Consider the following 24,628-nt stretch of genomic DNA (forward strand, 5'->3'; position numbering starts at 1 on the left):
TATAAAGATGACTATAATCCAGGCTGAATTCACTATGATATATCCATTATTATCACATTTTTGTTGATTCCTAAAATATCATGGGCTCTTGGCACTGTATCTACTTGCACCTAAGGAAAAGTTGGCTGTGGAGGGAAGCTGTGCAGTCTTTAAGCATGTGGATGTGGAATGTAGTAAATAAAGTGTGTAAATGTTTAGATCTAGGAGATGATTTAGGATCAGTCCAGTCTAGACTCAGGGGAATGACCAAGATGACCTTTTGAGACCCACATAGATGAAGGAGTAAGGCTTTAAGACCCTCAGCTCTTTCTCTGCACAGTTAGATGTTTCCGTTTCCCTCTATATCCAGATGTGTGTCCAAATGGAAAGTACATATATCTCATCAGTGGTTCCCTGTTTCCAAATTCAATATCTGGATACCTTGCCCCATCCACATTCAGAAATGTGGATGGAGATGTGCAAACCGGGTGATCAATAGGGGAGAAAGTTGAGAAGAATTACCTGAACTACTTATCTAAACAGGGGCTCCGGACCTGGCATTATTGTGTATCAGCACAAATCCTTCCATGCTGAGGGAGAAGCGGGAGGTCCCAAAAATCATTCTCCCCACCACTAGAACCAGAATTAGTCACAATTTTGAGCACAAAACATTTATTTCCACCTAACCTTGTATTCATATACCTTTTCCCTCATCTAAGAAAATTTTATCAATTCTACTGAGCCAAGGAAGCATCATTAGTCATTTTAGATTGACCTTGGGATTGGTGAACCTTTTCTGCAAAGGGCCAGATAATACGACGATCATCCATATGGATTCTGCATCCATGGATTCAATCAAGTTTGTGAAGAAAATATTAGGAAAAAAAAAAGTATCTGTACTAAACATGTACAGACGTTTTTCTTGTCATTATTAGTTAGAAAAATACAGATAACAACTATTTTCATAATATTTACTTTGTATTAGGTATAAGTAATCTAGAGATGATTTAAAATATAAGGAAGGCTGTGTTTTCATTACGTGAAAATGCTATGCTATATTATACAAGGGATTTGAGCACCTGAGGATTTTGGAGGACTCCTAGAACCATCTGAGAGGATTCCTAGAACCAATCTCCCATGGATACTGAGATGCAATGACATATAATTTTAGATTTTGCATGTTTAATGGCTTTTGCTATGGTTTAAATGTGATTGCCCTTGCAAACTCATGTAGGAGTTTAATCCCCAAATTAACTTGTGTTAATTGTATTAAGAGGGTGGAAAACTTAGAATCTGACAATGGTGTTCAGAGGTAGAGCCTTAGGGAAGTGATTAGATGATGTCATTAGGGTGAGGACCCCATAATTAAATTCAGGTGGCTTTATGAGGAGAAGGAAAGAGACCACACAAATACACACACATTCCTGCCACGATTTGATGTAATCCGACGGGTTCTTCACCAGAGCCTGCACCTTGCTGTTTAAACCTTCTATCTCCAGAACTTCTGGCAAAAAAAAAAATATTTCTCTTTTCTTTATAAAGAAATAGCCTCTTTATAGCCTCTCTCAGGTATTTCATTATAGCAATAAAAAGCTGACCAGTACATCTTTGTTGGAACTAGTTAACTCTGCTGTTATAGGAGAAAAGCAGCTATAAACAACAAGTAAACTAATAGGCATAGCTGTGATCCAATAAAACTTTACCTTAGAAAATAAATGGAGGCGTCTTCAAAATGCACTTGGTTTCTCTGGCCCTTGTCCTCACTATGTTCCAGGGAAGAGCTGTTGTTGTTCCTGTGACTTAAGTTCTGTTTTGGTCAAAGAGAAACATTCCTTTCGAAATTTATAATATAGTAGATGCTCCACTTGATAAAAAATAAAAACATGAAAATAAATAAATGGAGGGCCAGATTTAGCCTTTTGTTAATAGTTTACCAAATCCTGAACTAACCTATCTTTTACTTCCCAACCCCAGCCTGTTCCTTATTTTCAAAACATGTTTGAGTGTCTATTATATAGGATGCATTGTGCTAGGGACATTATTAGGACTTGTAATGTTTATGTTTTCCTTTATATCTGGTTACTTCAATGATCTCAATGGCCTTGTTTTTTTTCTGTAGCTTCCATGAGGCCTAACACAATGCTGATCTGATCATACTCTGGTTTACATATTGTTTGATCTTTCTTATGATACATATTCTTTAGATCTTGAAATCAATGAGGAGGACATGAAGTCACTAAAATCCACCCATTTGGTTTTGGTATTCAATTGCTTACCTTCCCAGGCCTCTTGCTTTTCCCATGGAGCAATCTTCAGCTCTTACCCCCAGGCTTATCCTACAGAGCTTTGCTCTTGGTTCACTATACTTACCTTCGTTTACTCTGTCAACAAACATTTATTGAACACTTATCAATATACTGTAGACAATGCTAGTAAATGGGGGAAAATTTTTAAAAATAGAAGATGTAATCTCTATCTTAAATGTTTATAAACTGTGGATACCATTAAATGTGGTAAACATTAACAGCCCCCAATAAACCATATCTCCTATTTATCATTCTATTGTGAAGCCCTTTCCAAATCAACTCTGGGGGTTATCATGTGATTTCTTTGGCCAAGGAGATATTAACAAACATGAATCAAGTAGATAAGTGCTTGCACATTGAGGCTCAACTTCTTCAAATGCTCTCTTTTTGGAATTTAGCCACCATACTGTAAGGAAGTCCAAGCTAACTTGCTGGAGAGAGCAACTCTGTGGAGAGGCCCCGGAGAATGAGACCTCACATACAGAGAGTGGCCAGTCAGCCCCATGCTTTTCTAGTCTCCTCAGCTGAGGTGTTGGACCTGTGAATGAAGTCCTCTTGGATCCTCCCATCTCAACTGAGCCTCTAGATGATTGAAGATACATGGGTAACATCAAACCAATCACCACAAGAACCACCCAGCTGATCCCTGCCCATATCCCAACCCAGTTATGAGCAAGTAGTTGTTGCAAGTTTGGAGGTTGTTTCTTGTGTGACAATAGATAATTGATAGACAAATGAGAAATAGAGCGCACACATACACACACTCCAAGAACCAATTCAGCCAAGAAACCCCACAAGGCTATAGCTGTAGATCAAATACTTGTACCAGTAATTAAAAAAAAAAAGAATAGAGAGAACAAGCTGGAACAAAATCATTGAGGAAGTGCTCCAGGCCCTGAATGACAGATAATATTTGAAAATGTGGAAAAGAACAACCCAAGCAGGGGACAGCCAGAGCACAGGCTCATCCCTCTCTGGACTTTGTGCCTTCAAATGGAGATTATGAGGTCTAAGAGAGTCCTTAAGGACTGACTCTAATTCCTTCAGGAATGGAGAAATGGCGAGGCATTTTCTTATGTGACTGACATACCCCCTTATTTCTCTCAGAACTACTCTACTTACTCATAAAGCCACCTCTGATTAAAAAAAAAAAAAGATTTTGTCATTTTAGACAATATCCCTAGGATCCTAATAGGGGCTTCATTCTTATGAGAAACAGCTTGTTCCACCTTCTGTTGTATAAAGTGGCCACATGCTAAGTCTCAGGGTCCTGTTTTTACCTATCTGGGCCCATCTCCTAACAAGCTTTGGTTTCATGTTATTCTACTCTTTGAAGGCTAATTGCTTCTCCACCCACTGGCTCTTTGGTAACACCTAATGGTAATACCATTAATTGAGATGCAGAGTTGAACAATTATCACATCATATTATTTGTCCACTTCTCTTCAGTTTCCCCGCCTGAGTACAAGATCCTCACAGCAAAAGATTTGTTACGTTCAACTTTGTGTCTCTAAGGCTTACATAGTGGCCAGTACATAGTAAGTGTTCAGTAAATATGTAACAAATGACTAAATTCATGAATAAATGATGAACTCAGAATACAACCTCCAGGAACCAGGCAAATTAGAAGGCACACTAGACATGAAACATCACTAACATTTATTGGCACAACTCTGTCTTAATTCAATGCTAAGAATGTCATAAAGTTTTTGCTTTTTCTCTTTTCCTAGTTAACTAGAGGAAGGTTTTAATTAGATTTGGAATGTTCAGCCCAGCATGTGGCTTTAATCCTAGCTACTTAGGAGGCTGAGGCAGGAGGATCACAAGTTTGAGGCCAGTCTGGTTAACTTAGTGAGACCCTGTCTCAGAACAAAAATTGAAAAGGGCTGGGGATATAGCTCAGTGGTAGAGTGCCCCTGAGTTCAATCCCCAGAAGCAAAAAGCAAAACAAAAATAAAAACAACAACAAAACGGATTTGAAGAGGTTACATTATTGCATTATTTATCTGCAGAGCTGGAATCTGGCTAAACCCTTCTCTTTCCAAGTCCACAATATTTTGTAGCTCTCCTCCTGGACACTGGGTACTTCCCAACTGCTTCTGTTTGATGGTGCACCAAATAGGGCAGCACATAGAGGGGAGACCAAAAAGGACATCTTAAGAGAACTAGAGAATTTTTGCTTAGGCCTCAGGAAAGAACTTAACCCTGAGTTCATACTGAGAAGGATTAGGATGCAGTCAGAAGAGGCCCTTAGATCTTATCAGACCTTTTCATTGGCACCAGGAGAGAGGCCTTAGCAAACAGCCTGTGCTGGGAACAAGGACAAGTTTTTCCCAGGCTTCTCTCTGCTTCCTTGGACTTCAGTTTCTGGTTTCCAGAAGGACCAACAGGCAGGAGAGGGCAGCCTGACCTGCCTGGTAGTAGGGTGGAGTGTTATCACTCAACTCTATTTCTCCAAAGTTTCATGATTAAGACCTGGAGCTCAGGGTGGGGCAGGGGCTTGGCACTGGGGATGAGGTAGACTGAGGGAACACTGGGCTCGTGAAGGGCAGGGTGGAGCTGGGGTGACTCAGTGTGGGGCTGCCTTTTGCAGGCAGGGGCAGATCTGAGGAACGTCTCTACCACACACCTGGGCCCGTGACTCTGCAGGGCAGTAAGGTAGTCTGTGGCTTGGTCTCTGATGTCTTTGGCACAAATCTTAACACAGCCACTTACTTCTCTCAGTGGCCCTGGCAAAATCATTTAACTTTTCAGAGTTTCTGTTTCAACTTTTATAACATGGGACTAAGAAGCTAGGTTGGGGTGACAAATAAATGAGAAATCCTGCTGAACTTCAGTTCCCCTGTATCTCCCTGTGGGGGTGGGGGGTGTTGGTACCAGGGATTGAATTCAGGGGCACTCGACCACTGAGCCACATCCCAGCCCTATTTTGTATTTTATTTAGAGACAGGGTCTCACTGAGTTGCCGAGTACCTCACTTTTGCTGGGCCTGGCTTTGCATTCACAATCCTCCTGCCTTAGCCTCCAGAGCTGCTGGGATTACAGGTGTGTGCCACCATACCGGCCCTCCCTATCTTGATTAGCCCTTCAGATTAGCCAGAGCCTTAAAGATGAGTTGTGTCAGGCAGGGCGGAATTATAATGTTCGGGGATCCCTTTTGCCCTCTTGGGTTGTATTCTTCATAAAACATTTAAAATTATATTTTATGAATGCATTGGTTAAAAAATTAAGTATAACCCAATATGGATTTTATCATCATATACTGATTATTGTTATTATTCATTTTTCTAATCCTAAAAGAAATAAAAATTAAAATATTTTTGTGGGCCCCTAAGATATCATGAGCCCTCAGCACTATATCTCTGTGCCTAATGGTTAAATTGGCTATGGCTCGAGGCAGTGAGACACATACAGGTTCAGGTGTGTCTTCCTTCTTCCTGAATATTTGAGTCCCAGGGATGGCCGGAGACAGTGAATCCACAGACCAGGAGGCCTTTCCCCAGTAAAGTGCTAATGGGGCAGGTGTCTAGCACAAGGCTATGTCTAATTAGGCTGTATCTTTTTCTACCTATGGGTATCCCTGTGGTTGTTTGGTGCATTTGCATATCAGGATGTAGTTGTTAGGGACCAGAGTAGTGTGAGCACCTGAATTATAAAGTCCCTGGAACTTGGTTCATTCAATTTTTTTTTTTTTTAAAGTATCTCCTATATGTCAAGCACTGTTATGGGAACTGGAGATAGGGTGCAAAAAACAAAAAGACGAAGTCCCTGTCCTGCAGCTCTCCTCCTAGCAGAGGGAGGTAGACACTAAAACAATAAGTTTTGGCAGTGATAAGTGCTGAAGCAGAGTAAGGAGTCAGGGGCATGAGTGCAGTGGAGTTTGCTATTACATATGAGGTGATCAAGGAATGGCTCTTTTTTGGGGGGTGGGGGAGGGGTACCAGGGACTAAACTCAGGAGCACTTGACCACTGAGCCACATTCTCAGTCTTTGTTTGCATTTTATTTAGGGACAGGGTCTCACTGAGTTGCTTAGTGCCTCTCTTTTGCTGAGGCTGTCATCGAATTTAGAATCCTGCAGCCTCAGCCTCCCGAGCCGTTGGGATTACAGATGTGTGTCACTGTGCCTGGCAGGAGGTGAGGGAAGGAGCCATGGGGCTATTTTGGAGAAAAGCTTCCCAGGCAGAAGGAGTAGTGAGTGCAAAGACCCCATGGCAGGAACATCCCTGATGTGTCTCAGGAACAGCAGAGGCCAGAAGATACAGCAATGAGGGGAGGCAGAGTGGCAGCAGGTCATGGACCGCTTTGGAGGCTCTTATACTACAGCTTATAGCTGGACTGTGATAAAAAGTCAAGAGAGGAATTTGTTAGAGGAGTGACATGATCAAACTTGGCTCTTAACAGATCACTTTGGCTGCTTGCTTGGCGTAGATGGGAGGGGGCGAGTGCAGAAGCAGGGAGGTTACAGTATTCATGGGAGAGTTTTAGAGACTTGGGCCAGAGGGTTAGTGGTGGTGGAGCTGAGAAGTAGTTAAGCTGTGGGTGTGAAAGAAGAGCCAACAAGATTTGCTGGCATTTTAGATGTGGAGAACCAGAGAAAGAGAGGATTCAAGGAAGAATCCAAGGTTTTGAGCTAGACAACTAGAAAAACTGAACTGGCACTTACTGAAATAGGTTTAGGTTTAGGAAGGTCTCTAAGTTAGGTTATTAATAAGTTAACTGCGTGATGCTTCGTAGACAGAAGTGTCTTAAACTGAGGTACCGCTAAAGCAGCCATTCCACCATTAGTAGGCCAGCAGCTTTTGGGTCTGTGATGGACTAGTGGATGCCTTGTTCATGTGCCCACTTCCATACCTCCTTTGCTGAAAATTGAGACCTTTGGTTCAAGGCAGGATTATACTAATCTCATATCAGTGGAGCAAATGCTCTGTGAGCCCTTGGTTACCGATGTTGGCTGAGGCTCTGCTGCTAAGAAAGGGAATACTAAATATGGACCATCAACCACGAATATGTTGTTTTTAATTTAAACTTTTATTTTTGAGATAATTGTACACACACATGCAGTTGTAGGAAACATGGGTATGCGACACTTTATGATGGACTTGAGTTTAGAGAAATGATCCTCAGGCCATTTTGTTTTTTTGTGAACATCACAGAGTATACTTACACAAACCTAAAAGGCATAGCCTACTACACATCTAAGCTAATTGGTATAGACTATCATTCCGAGGCTGCAAACTGGTGAAACTACTGAACAATACAGACAATTGTAACATACTGGTAAGTACTTGTGTATCTAAACATAGAAAAGCTACAGTAAAAATACTAGGCAACAGAAATTTTTCAAGTCCTTTATAATCTTTTGGGATCACAATCATATACACAGTCTGTTGTTGACTGAAACATCATTATGCAATGCATGACTGTAATATGGAGTAATTCCCCCCCAACACCTGCCACCTTTACCCAGTTTCTTTCAACAGTAACATATCACAAAACTGTAGAACAATTTTACAATTAGGATATGAACATTGATACAATTGTCCAAATTTATGCAGATAGCCACAATTTTACTTATCCTTTGTGTATGTGTGTTTGTTCTATCCAATTTTTCACAGGTGTGAGTTTGTATCCATCACAGTCAAAGAACAGAACAGTTTCATTCCCACAAGGATCCCTGTGTTGGTCTTTAATAACCACACTGGCCTACCCCTAGAACCACTAATATGTTCTCCATTTCTAAAATTTTGTCATTTAAAAAATGTATTATAGGTCCTGGGGTCACAGCTCAGTGGTAGGGCACTTGCCTAACATGTGTGAGGCCCTGGGTATAATCTCTAATACTGTAAAAGAAAAAAAAATTATAAATGGAATCATGTAGTATACAACATTTTTGGAACTGGCTTTTTTCCACTCAGCACAATTTCCTGAAAATTCATCCAAGTTGTTGTGTTCATCAGTAGGTCATTCCTTTATATTGCTGGATATTCTATGATATTCCACTAGTTTAACCATTCATCCACTAAAGAACATCTAGGCTGTTTCTAAGTTTTTTTAAAATATATTTTTAATTGTAGATGGACACAATATCTTTATTTATTTATTTTTATGTGGTGCTGAGGATTGAACCCAGTGCCTTACATGTACTAGGCAAGCCCTCTACCAGCCCATTTCCAAGTTCTGAGTTGTTATAAATAAAACTTCTATGAACATCTGTGTACAGGTTTTTGTATGAACATAAGCCTTCATTTCTCTGGAATAAATGCCCAGGAGTGCACTTGCTGGATCACATAGTAATTGAATGTGTGGTTTTTATTAAAAATTTTTCAAACTGTTTTCCAGAGTGGGTGTACCACCACTCTTACCAACAATGTCTGACTGATTCATTCTCCCAATCTTCACCAGCATTTGATGCTGTCATTACTTTTTTATTTTAGTGTGTAATATCTCATAGCTTTCCTTTGTATTTCTCTATTGGCTGATGATATTGAATATCTCTTCATGTGCTTATGTGCCATCTGTATATCCTCTTCAGTGAAATGACTTCATAGCTTTTGCCTTTTTTAAAAATTGATTTTTTTTTAAACATTGAGTTTTAAGAGTTCTGTATGTATTTTAGATATCAGTTCCTTTGTTGGATATGTGCTTTGCAAATATCTTCTCCCAGTTGTGGCTTGTCTTTTCATCCTTTCCTAGGGTTTTTCACTGACTCAATATTTTTTTTTATTTTGATGAAGTCTAATGTATCACATTTTCCATTTATGAATTATGCTTTAGTTTAAGTCTAAGAACTCTTTACCTAACCCTATAGCCCAGAATTTTTTTTTTTAAGTTTTATGACTTTACATTTTACCTGCAAGTCCATGATCCATTTTAAGTTCATGGAATATGTTTTAATCTCAGACAAGGAAAACCATTAACCCTTCCAGGGTTCCCAAATGCCATCAGCTTGCCACAAAGTGGCTGATTGTCTCCTTAAAGGATGGTACTGTTTTGGGGACTGAGTAACAGTTTCTGTTTCTGGCAGGTTTGATTTTCTACTCTTTCCCCTTCCAGGCCCCTGACCAGTATAGCCATTCACAATGGCCTATGAATCTCTGTGTATTTTTTTTACCTCATGTGATATCTCTTTCCTCATCAATACATGACAGATGCACAAAAGCTTTGATAGGAAGATATCTTTCAGGATTGAAATGAAATGGTCTGTAATGCAGTACAAGTCCAGCCTGGCTTTCTCCTTCTTTTTCAGACGTTCATAAGAGACCACTCATGTGGCCAAAGGTGTGATCTGAGGGACAGGTGGCAGATGATATGGGTGTCTGGAAGCTACACTGTCTTTTCCAACCTACTCTTAAAATCAACACACCTTCACTACTATCCAGATGGGAGAAGTAGTCATAACCCTTACCAGACTAAACTTCCATGTTTTTGTGTGTGAATGGCAAGGTCACAATGTAGAAGTATATGTAAGATTGGAGCTACTGGGCCATCTTTGGAAAATATCATCTGTCAGGGTCTCTACTCTGCTACTCAGAACTTGAATAATTCTCAGCCCTAATATGAGCTTTAAGAATTTTTTGGTTTATAGCTTCTCAGTAATTGTTTCCTGGGTAGCTGTTCTTTGATTAGCCTTGTGCAGTACCCTGTGCATGCACAGACTGGTGATCAGCCAAAGACTCAACAGTTTGCATGGAGCTTTCTCTCCATGCAGTTCCTTCCTCTTTGGCATTTTATTCAGCCAAATTCCCCCCAAATCCAGTCTCTATCTATCTCCTCAACCACTCAAACCCCTGGGTTCTGTTTGGGTTCCCCCTTTGGTTCAACAATATGAAAAATGACTCCACAACTGTGAGCTTGCCTCATTTGTTTCCCTCCCTCAGGGATCACAGGTCTGTACTATCCCTGGCCAGTCTGGAAATCATTGTTTTGTATCTCTGATCCATTTTTTCAGTTGTTTATAATGACATGATAAGTCCTGCATCAGTTAGTTACTCCTCTTTGGTAGAAGCAAAGCCTGAATACAATTTGGAGATAAAGCCAAAATGTTTTGATTATGAGTTGGTTGCACATTGTGAGACAGAAAGATGTGTTAGGGATGACCAAGTCTTTGGCTGAAACGGGAGGGTGGCATTGCCGTAAGCGGAGGTTGGATCAGATTTTTAACTGGGGGGAGGGTTAAAATTAGGAGTTTAGTTTTAAACATGTTAAATTTGAGATGTCTGTGAAACAATCAAGAGGGAATGTCAACTTTTCTGTTGAATAAACAAATTAGGAGTTCAGTTAAAAGTCAGGCTAGACAAATAAAATCAGGAATTTCAAGTCTGAGTATGGTACCCAAAGTTGAGAGTCTGGATAAGATCATCAAAGACATAAGGGTAGGTAGAAAAGAGAAGACCAAGGACCAATATCTGGGGTATTGCAATATTAAGTATTTGGGGAGATGAAGAAGAACCCTTGAGTTGTTTGTGTCAACTCCCTCACTTAATCTCTTATTCCCAAGATTCTACCCCATACTACCTGCTCAATGAGCCATCACTGGCCATTTTTCTGGCACTGACTTCTGCTGACCTGTTTTTTTTCCTGTGGCCACCTACGTCAGGCCTGACAGATCAGTCCCAGAACTTGAAAACTTCTTTAGACAATCCAAATCCTCAGGATCTTCTGAAGTCATTTAAGTTTCATCTGGCTCTGTCAGGACTGATTCTTCTGCCAAAATATAGGGTAGGAATAAGGCAATGGTCTCTGACTTCCAGAGTGAGCAATACCTTGGCCAGAACCCTTTACTAGTCTTTGATGATACCTTTCATGTTGAGGGCTCTGAAAAAGAGGAAATATCAGATTTACCACCCTAGACCAAATGAGTGAACTTTTTTCTTTTTGGCCTCAGATTCTGTCCTGGATAATGTTGCTACATGGATAGATGTATCCATGTTATTGACCTCAAAAAATTAAATATACATTCCAAACATCCCGAGTTTTCTTATAGTAATTAATTATTGACCTAATACTAGTAATAAATGTTGGCATAATTCATCCAATCACACACCAAAAGGCCTATATAAGGTTATTCTTCATAGTGCTATTTATAAAATTAAAAATATTAGAAATTAGAAACTACCTACACGACTAACAATAAAGGACTGAGTATATAAGATATAGTACATCTATAACATGCACCCATTGAAATAATTTTGCAAGTACAGGGAGATGTTTATGATATATAGTTGATTTACTCTTTTTTTCTTTTTTTACTTAACATTTTAACCAGCCATTCAGTGTGCTATGAAAGAGTACTTTAGCACAAGTGAATTTGAGAACTCCAGGCCGTGATCTCCAGTGATTAATGACTAGGTGGAGAAAGATGAGCCTGCAAAGGAGGCTGAGCAAGAGTGGGCAAAGATATAGAATTGAACAAAAATGGTACTATATCATGAGACAGGGAAGATTTATTTTTTCCTTTTTAAAGAAAAAGAATGATCATTCAATCATTTGACAGTCTCAATGCTGAAGAGCTAAGATGAAGACTTGTTATGTTTTGAATATCCACCAATAAGCTCATGTGATAGAAAATGCAGGAATGTTCAGAGGTTAAATGATTACATTATGAGAGAACTGTAACTGAATAGGTTTTTAAATATTAATCTACCATCCATTTGGTAGATCAAAAGTTTGAATGGATTACTGGGTGGTAAATGTAGGCAGGTAGGGGTGGCTAGAGGAAGTAGATCATTGAGGGCATGCCCTTGGGGATTATTTGCCCTCTCTCCCTCCCTTTCTCTCTCTCGGCTGCCATAAATTTACAGCTTCCCCTTACCACACCCTTCTGACATGATCTTCTGCCTCATTTTGGGCCCAGAGCAATGAAGTCAGCCAACCATGGACTGAACCTCTGAAACTGTGAGCCCCAAATACATTTTTCCTCCTCTAAGTTGTTCTTGTCAGATATTTTGGCCAGAGTGATGGAAAGTTGAATAACACAGGACCAAAAGGTGACTCCTGCATGAAGCAACACTAATGTCACTGATGACCATTGCAAGAGCTGTTTCAGTAGAGCAGTGAGAACTGAGGTTCGATGTAGTGGGTTGAGGAGTCAGTGGGAGGTCAGAGAGTAAAACTAGGGAGAAAAAAATGTTTTTGAGAATTAGAGTATGTAGAGGAAGAAATAGGTGATAGAGAAGGATGTATGTTCAGGACACTTTTTTAAAAAATTAGAATAGGGGTGGGCTTCTTTAAACATAAGATGTATCACTAGAGAAGGAACAAATTTAGAGAGAGATAATTTAGAGTTTATGAAACTTAGTTTGTAAAAAGGTGGTAAAGAAAAGGATCTAGAACACAAGTCATAGCATTGGTCTTGGTTATATAGTAGGAAACGAAATGCTTGAATTGTAACAGCAAGAAGGAAGAATGAGAATGTAGGGAGGTTTAAGCACTTGGAAACACAAAGGAAGAACTCAAAGACCTTTGTGGAGAGTAAGTCGGGAGGCAGGAGGACCAGAGGCCTCAGGAGCATGGAGAAGGGTTGAGATGGTTGTTGTTGATAGTAGGAGTGTAAGCCACAAGAGAAATGTAGTACAATTTTCAAGTACCTTTTGGTCCCATGTGGAGTTGGTGACCCTGAATTATGGCAGAATACATCTGACTGGTAGGGTGATTATCTGAGTGCAGACAAGAAGGAAGCAGACAGTTTGATCCTGGGGGTGGGGGTTAGCCAGACAGGAGAGATGAAAATTTCTCCTTACTACTTGGAGGCCTGGGGAGTTGGGCCTGGGCCAGCTGCTCAGCTTTTCTGTAAGTCTAGCCAGAAGGCAACAGGAAGAGAGGGTGGCTCTTTTGTTCCCACTAAATAAGTTTCCCTGAAGCTTCACCTTCCAAACCCCCTGTCCCTGAGACAGCTGGCTCTTTGGTAGCCTGGCAAATTCCCCATGTAGACAGAGCTCAGTCTCTTGTACTATTTGCTATTTCTGCAGGCTTGTCAGGAACAATCTTTTCCAGTCTTTAGAAAGGTCTTTTTATATGTGCTCCATCTTGATCCATACTGTGCTTGGGAGTACATGAGAAGGACAGGGGTTGGTCCCCCAAGGCAGGTAACTGTTAAGGTCTAGTAAGGACAAAACAGCCTTCTTTAGTGCTTCCAGCTCACTTGATACTCCAATGCCAACACTGCTCATAAGAGGCCACAGGGCTTCTCTTTCCTCTGGCCCTTGGCTTCTGTGGGAAGCAAAACAGAATGGAGACACTCATTTTTCTCAGCTCTGGGCTCTTTACCCAAGAAGGAAAAATAGGGCAGCCAAGTTATAATTTTTCAGTATGTAACATCCTAACCTGGTTGCTGGGCCAGAGTTGGCACTGGAAAGGGAAGGGCTGGAGGAGGAGGATGGAATAAGTGGTAGAATCAGATTCTAGCTCAGGCACTGGCCTTAGTTATAGCTTCTGCTGCTTGGGTGGACAGAGGATAGAGGCCAAGAACAGGGGTGAGCTGCTGGTGATTCTGCTAAATAATGGGAACTGTTCCCAAAGCAAGCCAGTCACCTAACTCCCATCCTGATACATACAGCCCAACGAGGAGAGGCCAACCTGTGCATTCTGTGTGCCCCTACTATTTCTGGCCAGGGAGAACCATTTAAATGAAAAGCCACTGTCTAACTGAAAAGGATTGGCCACTTGCCATCTCAGGGCCTGTTACTTCACCTACAACTTAAAAACTGAACAGGATGATTTCTAAGGCTCTTTTGACCCTATTTATCTATGATTAGCCTGAAATTATATCAGATTTTAATTGCTTCATGGTCATTAGATCCTAAAGGTCTTAACATATGGATGATAAGTACAGTCCCAGCACTGGTCCCAGGGTTATGGAGGAAGAGCATAATTTGAGAGGGCTTTGCTTTAAAGAAAAAGTTGAGTCCTGATGACTCTTGACTCTACTTTGTGGGCTTGACTCCTCAACTGCAAAATGAGACTCTGAAGGCTAGAAGTGCTTTAAGATCCAATTCTGGTTCTATGTGCTGAATGTCTCTGTTCTCCAGCAATTTTGAGCCCCATTGTATAAATTTACTGAGCTGTCAATTGTTCACAGTGCTCGAGTAGGACATTGTCCTTGTTCTCAAGGAGCTTACAATGTATTTAAAAAAAATAAGTCATGTGCATAGGAAAAGATAACTAGCATACAATTCATACATGACTACACGAATAATACAGACACCATAACTCAGGATGGCTCTCTTTGACATGTTGCTGGCTGGAGGAAAACATGCATGGGCCATGTCTAGAACTTTCCTCACCCATGGCCTCTTACTTTGTCAGCTCTCAGAAGGGGCATGGTGAGGAGTCAGACACTCTGGGTTCACTTTTGGGTTCACCACTGACCTTTAAAATGGGGATAATAAAAAACTCCCTTGCAGCACTGTTGTAAAAAGATATTCTCCATCCAAAGCATTTAGCAAATACCTAACACATGGTTGGTGTTCTATAATGATCCCTTTCCCACTCCAACCCCTAAAGAAGTCCAGCTGTGGGAATGTGAAAATGGAAGGCTCCAGTAAAGTTGGCTTGATTTGACTTGACCCTGGTTCAGTGCAAGACCATCCAGTTGGAAGTCTAAGGCCATGTCTAGGTGGAACCCACAGTCACAGAGGTATAAGGAAAGGAACATTGTCTTCCTGTTTTAAAGATGATCCCTGCTGTTTCCATAAAAGATCCAGGTGTAGATGGTGGAGTTTGGTCAGGATGAAAGAAGATCTATACACCAATCAAAACATGTTGAGGATTAAAGATGAGAAGGAGCCAGAGAATAGGACCAGAACAGCACCTGGAGCTTGCCCAGGGTACATAAGAGTTAATTCTATCTGCAGTTAGTGTGGAATCTTGCTTCCTTTGTTGAATCTAGTTGTTTAGTTTTAGTAATTACCCAAACTTCTAGAGTTGTTAAAAGTTCAGAGTCACAAGTTCACCCAAGATGAGTTTGGAATTGAACTGATCATAGATGATATAGACCTTAAAATTGTCTTCCTTTAACTCAGTTTATGACATGAAGAGACCTTGAAGCCATGACTGAGTCCTGAGTGTGGACAGCAACTGAATTGATCTCTGTAAGGAGATACATATACAGTGCCATAAACGAGGATGCTGGCACCAATTTTGTGCCTGTGCTTGTTAATAATGGTTAAGAGAAGCTCAGGCCTTATGGCAAACAGCACTTGGCACAGTGTCTGGCACTCAGTGGACATCAAACGTTTTTGATAAATGAATAAATGTGTGATATACACTCACATAATTCAGATTCATTTCTTTAAAAATGGGGATATTATAATCACATGCCTTCCTCCATGTATATAGTTGATATTCCTGATTCACTATTAAAGGCCATTCACCGGGCTTGGAATATACCTCAGTTGGTAGAGTACTTGCATAAGGCCCTGGGTTCAATCCCCAGCACCACCAAAAAAAAAAAAAAAAAAAAAAAAAAGAAAGAAAGACTATTCTCCTTTGCTGGGAGGCTGAGATGGGAGGATCATGAGTTCAAAGCCAGCCTCAATAAAAGCGAGGTGCTAAGCAACTCAGTGAGACCCTGTCTCTAAATATAAAATAGGGCTGGGGATGTGTCTCAGTGGTTGAGGGTTCCTGAGTTCAATTCTTGGTTATCTCTCCCCCTCGCTCCCCACAAAAAGGCCATTCACCTTTGTATTATGTGGTGTGATCTGGGCTCTATGCCTGGCCCCATATGACCTCAAATAAATGACCAATACTCTTTCTCGCTCTGTTTAATCTGAAAAGGAGGTTGAATTGGGCACATGGTAAACCTCTTTTCAGATCTGAACTTTTGAGATTATTCTGTGGTTCTGAGATGAGAGGATGTGCACAGTGAGTTCAACCTCCTAGGGACCAAGCTCATGGACCTTGTCCTAGCAGCACTGTGCTGGAGCTACATTGGCCCGTGGTAGTTGAGCCAGGCACCCCAATCGCAGGAATCACCCCCCAATCGGCTTCATAGTATCCACAAGATTGTAGCCCCTCTCCATATTCTTTAGTTTGTATTTCTGTATTCACAATACTAGGGTTTGAATCCACGGTCTGACACATATTGGGCAAGTGCTTGCCATTAAGCTATATCCCCAGCCCCCTTTCCACACAATTATAAGCAACAATCTTGTGTTTAAATGAAGAAACTTAAAGAGTGACTTTTTTCTGGTGTGTCCCTAGATCTCAAAGATTTTCAAAAATGCAAACAATCCCTAAATAGATAAGAACCCCCTGAGCATTTCAGAGGACAAATGGAGAAACTTAGGCTTCCAACACTATTGCACTTAATCTGATGAATAAGTCCCAGTTGCAATAACAGGGAAAACGAATGAAATTCAGAACAAAGGTCTAAGCATTTCTGTAAATAAACTAGTTAAGAAGGGTGAGTCTGAAACCTTCCGGATGGATCAACTACAAAGAAAAACATCAGAAACTCTGACAGCAGGACAGTAATCTTTGAATCTTTGGCTGAATAGAATTCAACCCAGTTGGGATTACCATGGTGAGTTAGAAAGTTCCCCTGAAGTAATGATGTTCATTTCCTGAGAGTAATGTCCCAGACTGTCACAGAGAAGGGGCCCATGCTTATAGCCATAAACGATTTGAATTTTCAGCTGGTACAAACCAGAGGCAAACAAGTAGAGGGTTACCAGCTATAGAGGCAAAAACTCTGCCAGGTTCTAATCACTGCTGTAATGTAAAGTTCATACAATTCAGTGAAAACCACTTAATCCTTCTGGATTCCAAATTCCCTTATCTCATAATGGTATTTAATATGAGAGAAATTGAATTCCTAGGAAGAAATCCCAAGGAATTTGTAGGACTTACTTTTCAAGAATGGTATATAGGAAATTAAGATATTATTGGAGACTCGGAGGCCAGACTTGGGGGACCTGAATGGGTTTAAGGAAGATTAGAGGGTTAAGGCAAGCAGACCTACTATTCATGAGCCATGAGTATCTTCAGGGCAGTCTTCAGATCTACCTGTTCAGCAGAAATTAATCCAAAGACTTTTCCTTAAGGTTTTCAGGGTCAGTTAGCTAATTTCCAGAACAATGCTCATGGGTCACAGGTTTGACCTTTGTGTTTATGCGATGACTAGTGTCTACTCCGTAGTAGACTGAGCCCTAGCCATAGCCATCAGAGACATGTGTATCACTGGGGACATAACAGGGGATTGCTGGGAGAGTTATTATGGCATCTCTGCCTTTGGAAAGCAGCTCATGGTACAGTCTGACACACTCCATCTTGGGTTTGGAACAGAATGTTTGCATGTCTCTGTCACTTTATAGTAATTTTAAAAGAACGTGAGCAGAGAAAGAAAGCAGGGTTTACTCCTAGGGAACTTCAGGTTGAGAAACTAGCCCAGTTGGGATGACCAATTAGACTGACTAAGTGAGTCTCCTTCAGGAAGAAAGGACTCAGAATCCTGTCTCCTCCCTCTCAGGTCCTGCCTCTTTGGGCATCTCAGCAAGTACTCACAGGGCTGGTCATCTGGGTTGCCAGTGAGAGCTGTCACCAAGGATCAGGCACATAGAACTAGAGAGCTGTGCCTTTGACGACAGCTCCCAAAATAAGGTGCCAAGCCCTACTTCTCACTTTCCCCTTGTGCCCTGCTGGCACTGTCTTTGGAACCATTACTCAGCAGCCTGAATGCAGAAATAGGGCGCTGAACTGACTCAGGAGGCCCTGGCTCCTTCCTGGGGCAGGGTCCTGCAAATGTATATTCAGTACTGCAGTGGGGGGGCCCAGGAAGGGCTGTTGGGGACAAGCCCTGGCCTCCCACTCCCTGCAGGGCAATATCCTGTTACCAGGACAGCACTTCCCAGTTAACGCTCTCTGGGCTTTTGCAGGTTCTCTATGCCCCTGAGCTGCATGGCACCCTTCCTCATTCCTACATCCTTTCACCACACATTCCTTCAACTTCTCATCCTAAGGAAAACCTGCACCCCCTGGCTTTCCAGTGTTCTTCAGGTCAGGAGAATATACTGCAGTGCTCCACTCTCCTGTCATTTCTTCATACCCTAGCTTCTCCACCCTGTTCTTCAGCACACCATTCCATTATTTTGCCATCCCTGTCCACTCAACTGTCCCCTGGTTTTCAGCCCACCACCTTCTTGCCTTCCTCAGTGGCTTAATAGCTGACTCAGCTTTCCTGGCCACTTCATTCCCTACCACCTGTTTTTAACCCTTCTCAGACCCTGGCTTCATAATGCTTTTTTTTTTTTTTAAACTTCGAATGACCCAAAATTCTGCTCAACCTGTCCCTGGCTGTGATACTTTGGACACAGGCATCAGATGGCCCATGCTATCACAGTCCTACTCTCACCATAACCCACTTAACTATTTTTACCTGTCTGCCTCAGGTACTTATTTCCCACCTGCTTTTCCTTCCTGAAATCTTTAGTTGAATCTTCATATCTGGTTGGGACCCCTTGGCTTCTTGTGGACCCCCCATGCTTTCATTCTTCCCTAGGTCCCTCCTTGATGACTTTCTACCTCGGGTGCTCCCTGTTTCCTTTGGCTGTGTTCCCAGATTCCTGAGCAAGGCTAGAAATGTACAAGCTCTCTGGTGCCTCAGCCCTTGCTCATTCCATTAATACCAGGTGTGTCCGGCTCTTTTCCCCACTGTTTGCTCTTAAGGTAGGGATGTTAGCACCCCAGAATAATTAATTATGCTACTATTAGCTATTGTTGTTAATCTCTTACTGTGCTAATTTATAAATTAGATTTTATCACAGGCATGTGTGCCTAGGAAACCATACACAGGTTCAGGTAATACAGGCATTCATTTGGGTCATGGTGTATATTCCCTATGGATGGGGCCGGTGTGGGGGGGGCTATGGCGTTACTTTTCTCATTTTTCCATGATGACACTGGTACTCAAAGAGATTAAGTAACTTGTACAAGGTCACAGAATCAGGGAATGGCAAAGTCAAGACGAGGAAATCTGGGTTGAGACACTGTACTATGTCTCATCATCACAACCCTGTGAAGTTTATTATTTTTTTAAGAGCAGCTTAACAATCTTTTTTCTTGGTCCTAAGCATGGAACCCAAGGCCTCCCACATGTCAAGCAAGTGCTATACCACTGAGCTACATCTCCAGCCCTTTTTTATTGTGAGACAGGGTCTCACTTTAGTGAAATTGTGATTCTCCTGCCTCAGACTCCTGAGTAGTTGGGACTACAGGAATGCACCACTGCATCTGGCTCAGCAATCTTTTCAGTTATCCCTTGTTCATTCCTAATTGTGTGTGTATTTCACTTCTATTATTTCTGAAGTAATGCTTCAGAAGTCCTGGCAGGCTTCAGGAACCTCAGGGCATCCTTCGTTGTCCCTTTCTTTGTGGTTCAACTGTTATTAGCTCCCAGATGAGCTTCCCTCAGGACTTTCTGCATCATAACTCTAGATCCCTCCAACTGTTTCCCTAGGCAGCAGAGTTCCATCCAGTCCCTACTCACCAGGGAAGGAAGATGTCACTGCAATTCTCATGAGGGTTATTTAAAGCCATTTCCATGTGAACTGGCTGTTATAGGATAGAACTTAAATACCTCCTCTGTCACTTACTAGCTTCCATTGGTAAATGATTTAAACTTGAAGAGGTTTAATATCTTTATTTATAAAAAGAGAATAATAATAATTCCCTAAGGGTTGTGGGTTTTTTGTCTTTCCTGTGATGTTGGGGATCAAGCCCAGGACTTTGTGCAGAGTAGGCAAGCACTCTACCTCTGAATTACATCTCCAGTCCACGAGGGTTGTTTAATTATTAAAGAGCCTAGATGTATACAGTCTGGCACATATTAGTCATCCTAAATATTTGTTCCTTTTCCTTCTCTTACTTGAACACATATCTGTGTCTATTTATTTTCTTCAGATGACTTCAAATACTTTTTGGGCGAATACCTTTGACTTTTCTTATCTCTAACAAAATTTTCTCATTTACACTACAACTTTCTGAAAAATGAATTGGCACTTTTAAGGCAACAGCCTTTGTCAGAGTAATTATATTTCTTCACATCTATTATAAAATAGTTGGAAATGTATTTTATGTTATTTTCTATAACATATCGTGTAATATTTTAAAATACTCAATATAACATATTCTCTGTAAGACAAAATATCTTCACATATATGTGTATTTTTTCTTTTTTGATACTGGGGATTGAACCTAGAGTTATCTACTACTAATCTACATTCCCAGCCCTTTCAATTTTTATTTTATGGCATGGACTTTCTAAGTTGCTCAGGCTGGCCTTGAACCTGTGATCCTCCTACCGCCTGAGTAGCTAGCATTACAGGTGTGAACCACCACAACCAGCTCTAATATATATTGAGAGAATATGTTCTCTATATTATTTTAAAACATACATTTATTTGTGAAATCTTTTTTTTTTGGGGGGGTGGGGGAGGTGCTGGGGTGTGATATCAGGGATTGAACTCAGGGGCAATTGACCACTTCCCCAGCCCTATTTATATTTTGTTTAGACAGTGTCTCACTGAGTTGCTTAGTGCCTTGCTGTTGCTAAGGCTGGATTTGAACTCATATCCTCCTGCCTCAGCCTCCTGAACCGCTGGGATTACAGGTATGCGCCACGGCGCCTGTCTTTCTTGTGAAGTCTTTTAAGTATTGTTATTAGTGCACTTTAGTTATACATAAAAGGGGGTTTCATTTTGAATAGATTCATACATTTGTGTAATATAATGTACTCCATTTCAATCCCTAGTACTTCCATTTTCCCTTCCTTTCTCTCTTTCCTGTTCTCCTTCCTGTACTCTACTGGCCTTCCTTCTTTATAATGAATTTTTAACTGGTGCTTTAAAGATATAAAAAATTATAAAATATATGTTTCTTGTAGAAAATCTGGAAAATACAAAGAAATAAAATTAATAAGTGACTTGTGATTCTTACTAGTAATACGGTGTATTTCAATACATGAGTATTGAAAATATAAACAAAATTAGCTATGATTCTGTGACTTCTTTTTATTATTTTATGGTGTTAGGGATCAAACCCAGGACCTCCCACATGCTAGACAAATGCTCTAGCTCTGAGCCACATTTCTAGCTTTCATTATAATGTTTAAGCAAGGCATTTATAGGGCTGAGTGGAAGGAAAGCTTAAGTAGGAAAATTTGTGACCATTTCCTATAGGAAGTAGAGGAGGGTCTGAACTGGATCTTAAGAATGAGGACTTTTTTTAAAGGCATAAGGTAGGAAAACTATTCCAGGTAGAGGAAGCACCTGAACAAAGGCAGGATAGTAAAGTATTAGGAGAATGGCTAGTAGATCAGGACTGGGATACAAAAAAGTATGGGATACCAGAATGCACTTGGCCAACCATCTATCTACTTTTGTGACTCTGAGCAAATTGGTCAACTTCCCCCAGACCCATTATTTCTATGGTTCGTTTCTGTCTCCATTTGTTGGTGGAACTTGAGAAAAGAAGATACAAGAGTGAGAAAGGATGCTGGGCACCATGGCACATGCCTGTAATCATGCTCAGCAATTTAGTGAGACCCTAAGCAACTTGGTGAGATCCTGGCTCAAAAGTGAAAAAATAAATAAATAAAAAGAGCTGGGTGGGCTGGGGTTGTGGCTCAGTGGTAGAGAACTTGCCTAGCAAGTGTGATGTACTGGGTTTGATTCTCAGCACCACTTACAAATAAATGAATAAAATAAAAGTCTACCAATGTCTTAAAAAAAAAAAGAGCTGGGGATATATGTAGTTTAGCAAAGTATCTGTCTCTGGGTTCAACCCCTAGTTAACCCCCAACCCCCAAAAAAGAATGAAGGAGAAAAGTGCATGATATGGAGCTTTAAATCTCCATTTGTTGGTCTACCCTGCTTACATGAAAATCCCAAACCCATGTTTGAACTACAGTATGATTTGCAGAAGGCACAGTTCTTTTTAAACTGAGTGAACATAGTGTATACATAGAGTCAACTTAGTTCATCCTTCTGCTTTGAGGGAATAGAATATTCTTCTTTTCCTTAGAAAGTATCAAGAAGATCCCACAGGCCCCCTAGTAGCTTATTCCCTTTGAATTAACTTTAATTATCAAGTTTATCTAGAATCCTTCCATGTTTACCTCTGACCTTTCTTCTCTAGAGAATTATCTGATTTCCATTCCTCTAAAAAAAAAAAAACTTTGAAAACATTGTGAAACATAAAATGTATACAGAAAAATGTATAAAATACAAATGTAAGCTATAATTACACAGCAAATACCCATATAACCACCAACCAAGACAAGAGACAGAAAAACCCCTATAAAGTCCCCCATATTACTTCCCAAGCACAACCTTCTAGAGGGAAACACTGTTTCGAATGATATTTAATAATAATCAGATCTTTGTCATTTACCATGTCCTTCAATGCTAGCTTAGTATTGTTTCCCTTTAACACTTGATCTGAATGAAATCATAACGGTACATATTCTTTTGTTTCTTGCTTCTTTTTGCTCAACATTCTGACATTTGTTCATATCATCACGTATAGCTAGTTCATTCTTTTTCCTCTCCTTCTTATACAGTGCTTGTTATGAGTAGTTTATAGTTTATTCATTCTACTGTGGACAACATTTGGATTGTTTCCAGTTTGGGGTTAGTATTAACAATATTGCCCTGAACATCTTGGCTCATGTATCCCAGGGCCTGTACCTTAAAGAACTTTAACTTCTGAGCTTTTGCTCCTGTTTTTCCTTTACTTGTGCTTGTTAACCATCTGCTTGTGCTCCTATAATATGTTATCAGTACTGATTATTCCAGCTTCCAATCCTGCATATCCCCTTTTCCCTGTAGTTAACATGATTTCCTCTCCCAAGGAGTAATTTTTTTCATATAATACTCAAGTAGGAAATCTATTTGTAACATTTTGACTGTTCTCTTTTTCTCCCTAGCAAACAAACCCAGGAGTGCTATACCACTGAGGGACATCCCAAACCTTAATTTTGAGAAAGATCTTGAGTGTTGAGGCTAAGGTGTTAAGGCTGGCCTTGAACTTGGGATTCTTTTGCCTCAGCTTCCCAAGTAGCTGAGATTACAGATATGCACCACCACATCAGGCCAAGTTATCTCTTTTGAATATAACACAAAATGGAAAGTACATGTTTGACTGATGCAGGGCTGGGGTCAGACCTCTTCCTGGGAGGCAGTACAGAATGGGAATTAGGACTGTGGGCTTTTGAATCAGACCAAATCTATAAACTGCCACTTATTGACTGTGTCCTTGGATAAGTTATTTAACTTGTGTTTTAATTTCCTTATCTATAAAAAGTGGGGATAATTATACCTTTTATAGGGCTATTTTGTGCACTACATCAACAATCTATAACTTTGATTATAAGAGTTTCATAAAGCCAAGTGTGATGGTACATGCCTATAATCCCAGCTATTTGAGAGGCTGAGGCAGGAGGATTGCCAAGTTTGAGGCTAGCCTGGGTAACTGAATAAGGCTCTGTTTCAAAATTAAGAAATTTTAAAAGGCTGGGGTATATAGTTCAGTGGAAGAGTGTTTGCCTGACATGCAAAAGAAAGCTCTAGGTTAAATCCCCAGTACTGCACTCCACCCCACCCCACCCAAATCATAAATTTGACTTTATGCAGGAAGAGGAAAGAACAGGCAGCATCCAGGAAACCTTCAGGTTTAGTGCAATGATTCTATATACCATGACTGGTACTAAACACTCAGTTCACCCCTCTTTGGGGGGTGGGTATGGCTAGCTAGGGTAGGCATGTGAGATGATACCTGTAGTCACAGAATACAGAGAGAAATAACTAGTCCATGTGCGAATAAAACCCAGAACCCCGGCTTCACACATACTCATATTTATTAGTAAAGAGGATGATACCACAGGATAATCCAAATCACAAGCCACTCTAACCAGCAGTATCTCTTTGTGCAATTCATTGTACAGAAGAGTTGGCTAGAACAGAAACCATAGTTCCTAATCAAAGAAACCACATTCTAATTTTTCTTATCCTACAAGCTCTCCATGTACAATTCATGACTTTGTCACCTTAATTCCTTTGTTTTAGGAGATAATTTTCCAAAGTCAGATAATTACAGGTATAGCACTTTAAGGCTGATTATTTCATTACATAATTAGGGAGACGAGAAGTGTTTAACACAACCTCCTTAAGTTATTAATGTTTATTTCCTCGTCTTCTGGTCAACCATATATATATATTTTTTTTCCTTTGGGTACTGGGGATTGAACCCAGAGGTACTTTACCACTGAGTTACATACCCAACCCTTTTTTTTTTTGGGGGGGGGGGGGACAGGGTCTCACTAAATTGCTCGAAGTCTTGCTAAGTTGT

General features: G+C 40.6%; 1 protein-coding gene across 1 annotated transcript in view; it reads right to left on the minus strand.

Annotated features, from left to right (window-relative positions):
* Positions 1-7,621: 7,621 nt before the first annotated feature.
* Positions 7,622-24,628, minus strand: part of Dtl (denticleless E3 ubiquitin protein ligase homolog) — a 61,587-nt gene continuing 44,580 nt past the window's right edge. The window contains exon 16 of the mRNA XM_071600097.1: positions 7,622-11,101. The gene's annotated coding sequence lies outside the window, so the exon portion shown is untranslated. The remainder of the gene's footprint in view (positions 11,102-24,628) is intronic.

Source organism: Marmota flaviventris, chromosome 12 (assembly GCF_047511675.1).
Source record: "Marmota flaviventris isolate mMarFla1 chromosome 12, mMarFla1.hap1, whole genome shotgun sequence".
NCBI lineage: Eukaryota > Metazoa > Chordata > Mammalia > Rodentia > Sciuridae > Marmota > Marmota flaviventris.